Source organism: Ursus americanus, chromosome X, assembly GCF_024610735.1.
Source record: "Ursus americanus isolate L20-20 chromosome X, mUrsAme1.1.p, whole genome shotgun sequence".
In the NCBI taxonomy this organism is placed as follows: Eukaryota; Metazoa; Chordata; class Mammalia; order Carnivora; family Ursidae; genus Ursus; species Ursus americanus.
In genome coordinates, this window is record NC_142164.1 from 1 (window position 1) to 5,276 (window position 5,276).

Sequence of the window (5,276 nt, forward strand, 5' to 3'; positions counted from 1 at the left end):
AATTTTTTTAATTAAAAATTAATTTAAAAATTAATGTTGAAAGACTAAAGAATCATGGGGGAAAAGCCATGAATTCTATGTGCTGTGTTCCCCTAGCACTGGAGTTTTGCTGTTCTCTATGATTAGTAAACTTGGTCTTAGCCCGATGTTCTTGCTGATCTTCTGGGAGAGGGGCCTGTTGCCCGGGGGCGGAATTGCACCGCCCTTGCCAGGGGGCCAGGCTAAGTAAGTGGCTCAGGATTGCTCTGTGTGGCTTTTGTTCCCTGATGGCTTTCCATGCTGCTTGCTTTAGAGGATGAAAATGAAAATGGTGAACTCCCTATCTCTAGCCCTAGAGCCAAAAGGTTGGGGCCCCACTCCTCAGTGTGCCCTCAGGGAAAAGCAGTTAATCACTCCTTTCTCCCTGGTCTCCAAACTCCATGCTCACCCAGCCTGTAATGGAGCCTTTCTATCTCAGGCACATGACCCCCTTTCGAGTCTCCCAACCCTGCAAACTCCTGTGGCATGCACCTGCGCAACTCCTCCTAGGGGAGGAAGGGGATGTCTTGCTGTGGTTCTGTTACTGGTTTTTGATTTGTGGTTACCATTAGGTTTGCATATAATATCTTCTGCATATAGAAGTCTATATTTAGTTGATGGTCATTTATGTTTGAACAAATTCTTCTCTCCTCTCCTCCCCCATGTTTTAGGTATATGGTGTCATATTTTGCACTCTTTTATTTTATGAATCCTTTGACTGATTTTTAGAGAAATACTTATTTTTACTGCTTTCGTGTTTTTTACTTCTTATACTCTCACTCTTGGTCTTTCCTTTCCACTCAGAGTCCCCTTTAATATTTCTTATAGGGCTGGTTTAGTGGTCATGAACCCTTTAGTTTTTGTTTGTCTGGGAAACTCTTTATCTCTCCTTCTATTCTGAACAATAGCCTTGCTGGATAGAGCATTCTTGGCTGAAGATTTTTTCCTTTTAGACCTCTGAATGTATCATGCCACCCCCTTCTGGCCTGCAAAGTTTGTGCCAAAAAATCTGCTGATAGTCTTATGGGGTTTCTTTTGTATGTAACTGTCTTCTTTGCTCTTGCTGCTTTTAAATCTTTTCCTTATTGCTACTTTTTGCCATTTGCCTCCTGCATCTGGGTATCTGTTTCCTTCCCCAGGTTAAGGAAGTTTTCAGCTATTACTTCTGCAAATAAGTTTTCTGTCCCCTTTTCTCTCTTTTATTCTCTTGAGATCCCTAGAATGTGAATGTTATTATGCTTGATGGAGTGGCTGAGTTTCCTAAGACTATTCTCATTTTGCATAATCTTCTTCCTCTCAGCCTGATTACTTTCCAACAGTCTGTCTTCCAGGTCGCTAATTCACTCCTCTGCTTCCTCTAGCCTGCTATTTATTCCATCACGTGTATTTTTGGTTTCATGTATTGTGTTCTTCATCTCTGATTGGTTCTTTTTTAAATCCCTTTGTTAAGGCTCTCACTGATGTCCTCCTCTCTTTTCTCAAGTCCAGTGAGTATCTTTATGATCATTGCTTTAAATTCTCTATCGAGTGTATTACTCATAACCATTTTTGCTTCCATCTCTTGCTGTGGTTTGGTCCTATTCTGTCATTTGGGACATATTTCTGTGCCCTCATTTTGTCTAACTCTCTGTGCCTATTTCTCTGTATTAGGAACATCAGCTATGTCTCTTGCTCTTGGCAGTAATGGCCTCATGAAGAAGAGGTCCTGTAGTGTCCTCGAGTGCAGTGTCCCCTGAATTCCAGGGCCTGGAGTTTCAGGGAATGTCTCCTCTGTGTTGTGTATGCTCTGCTTTTTAGTCCTGGTCTCTTTTTCCTTCAGTCCAGTTGTCTGAAGAGGCTCTCCTTGCCTGGTTTGGGCAGTGTTTGGTCCCCAGCAGGGGTGGGGCTCATTTTAACAAGGTGTATGCTGGTCTGCTTGCAAAATGAGACCTGCCACCAGTGCTGGAACTGAGGTCCTGCAAATTGTGCGGGTCAGGAGATGTGTTGGTGGGTTTTGTGCTGGTTTTCTGTGGGAGGGGCCCACCACACTGAGACAGAGGAAGTGTGACTGGATAGGTCAGATATGCAGAAGTGTGAGGGTGTGCTGGTTTCCATAGATGGCCTTGTGTTTATGCTGGGGTTTGGGGGAGGGAAGTGGCGCCTGCCAGCTCCTTTGTTCCTGGAGAGGTCTCCCTGTCATCCCTGCCTCTCTGGGCTTTCCCTGAGGTGATCAAATCACTCTTCCTGCCATGTGCCCCTGGAGATTCATCTTCCCCTTGTGGGCTTTCCAGTGCAAAAGTCTGTTTTTTGCCCTTCTCCAACCCAGTGGCTACCTCCCCACCACAGATGGCTGTGGCCCGTTTTGCTCCCCACTACATCTCTACCCTTCTTACCCTCTTTGGTGTGGCCTCCTTTCAACCTTTAATTATGGAGTTTGTTATGCCAGTCTTCAGATCTGTTTTCTGGGTTATTTGCACTGATGTGATTGTTATCTAGTTGTGTCCATGAGAGGAGACAAGCTTAGGGTCTTCCTACTCCAACATCTTCCCAGCTGCTCCACACAGTAGCTTAATATAGTAATTATGGGGCTATAATAAAAGAATAATTATAAGATATAAGGAAATTCAGTGTAGTACCTTAGGTCTGAGGCAGAGTATCTAAGGATGAATGAACCTGGAAGGGGTTCAGACCTCAAAGAAGACATGGTTCAGCCACCTGATATCAGAGAAGTTTGCTGGTTTGGCTAGGCGGGAGCTGCACTAGAGTTGTTGAGCAAACAATAGGCCACCTCTGAGAGTGCACGCAGGGGAGCAGGCAATCAGCAAGGTGGTGTGAATATGCAAGAGAAGTCTGGGTGCCAGTGAAAACAGGAAGAATTAAGATTATACAAGGTGAAAGTGAGGCATGGGAGCTTGCAGGATGACTGTTCACTGCATGTCTCTATGGAACACATGTGGCTACCTGCATGTCATTTGGGAGCTCCATGTTGTGAGGGTTGTGGAAGGGTTATCACCAGGCTGAGGCTGCAAGACCACATAGGGACCAAATCCTGGGCCCCAAGGCGCTAGCACTACCTGATATCCTCATATCCACACAGTAGAGTCCTGGCCAGGTCCAGAGATACTAGTAAGAGAACCTCTTTCTCCTGTCCCTCCAGCGCCCTCTACTGAGGAAGTTTAAATATTGTGCTCACTCTAAAGGAGAAATGCTTAAACAATTCTTATACATATACTATGTAAGGAAAGATGCTTTTGGAACGAAGAAGCAATAAATAGGTAACTGACACACAGCTGGTTTCAGCTTAATAATATCAGGTTTCATCTAGGTTCAAGAGGGACTTTGGTCTGCTATCTTCTTTTTTGGTAACTTTTTGAATATTTTGGTATACTGTCTTTGTAAAACTCTGGTTTAGCAAAGAATCTGTATAATATTAGTGTTATTTCCATCTTAAATGTTTGCTAGAATTTACTAGGGAACCTGTCCACGGATGGAGTATATTTTATGGTACGGTTTTGAATATTCAACGTTTGCTGTAGATATAGAGCTAGTAACATTGTTTCCTCTTTAGTGTTTCTTTCAAGAAATTTGTACATTTTACCTAAGTTGTCAAATTTGTAGTCATAAAGCCATTCCTAACATTCTCTTATTATTTTCATAAAGTCTGTAGGCTCTAGTGGTATCAGATGCTTGGTATTGGTAATAATAGCTCTCTTTTTTCTCGTTGAGTCTAAGAGTTGAACAATTTTGTTTGTCATTTCAGTGAGCCATCTTATTGGTTTATTAATTTTCTCCATTGTTTTCAACCTTACTGATTTATGTTCTTATCTTCATTTTTTCCTTATTTTTATATACTTTTGTTTTAATTCTCATTTTTCTAGTTGCTTAAGGTAGAACCTGAGGTCATTGATTTTATACATTTAATCTTTTTAAATTATTTTTCCCTTTTAATTTTTTTATTTGAGTAAACAGTGTTACATTAGTTTCAGGTATACAACATAGTGATTTGACAAGTCTATCACCATACAATGCTATTACAATATCATTGACTATATTCTCTATGCTGTGCCTTTATTCCCACGACTTATTCATTCCATATCTGAAGCCTGTATCTCCCTCTTTCCCTTTACCCATTTTGCCCATCTCCTCACCCCCTTCCCCTCTGGCAACCAGCAGTTTTACATTTAGTCTTTTCTAATATAATCATTTAAAACTATAGTTTTGCCTCTAAGCCTTTTTTGCTGCATCCCACAAATATTGATATGTTTTGTATTTGTGATCATGAAGTACAACATATTTTCTAATTTCCCGTATGTTTTCTTTCTTTAACCATGTATTAACTAGAATTATGTCCTTTAATTTCCAAGTATCTGAGGTTTTTGTAGGTATCTTATTATTAATTCTAATTTGATTCTATTGTCATCAGAAAATATTCTACAGACTTGAACTTTTAAAATTTTATTGTGACTTAGTTTTTGGCCCAGCAAATAGTCTATCTTGGTGAACATGTTCTGCATTTCTTGATATACTATTTTATAAATATCAATTAGGTCAAGGTATTTCATAGTATTAGTTGATATTCTGTGTCCTTTCTATTTTTTTTTTGTCTAATTGTTCTGTCAAGTGCTGAGAGAACAATATTAAAATATACAAATAATATTGTGATTTTTTTCTGTTTCTCCCTTTAATTCCATCAGCTCTTGTTTCATGTCCTTTGAATACCTGTTGTCAAACACATACTCATTTATGATTTTTATGCCTGGTGAAATGACATTTTGTCATCATGAAATGTCTCTTTTTAACTTTGTTTTGCAGTCTATTTTATTTGAAATTAATGTAGCCACTCTAACCTTCTTAGGCTTAGTTTTTGCATTCTATTTAATGCTCCATTCTTTTTTCTAACTTATATGTATTTTTATATTTAAAGTGTCATTTTGTAAATATCATATACTTTACTCTTGCTTTTTTATCCTGACAATCTCTTTGAATTGGGATATTTAGTGCATTAGCATTTTTTAAAGCTTTAAAACATTTTTAAAGTTTTTATTTCTATACCATAAAATGATGTTTTAAGTGGACAATTCAGTCATTATTAGTATACCTGCAAAGTCATGGAACCATCACAATCCAGTTTTTGGACATTTCTGTCACTCCAAAAGTTTCCTCATGCCCATTAAGCAGTCAGTCCCCGTTCTTGAACCCCACGACATATAAAGCCTTTGACAGTTACTAATTTAAATTTTAATTTAGATTTTAGACATTTTATACAAGTAGAGTCATAC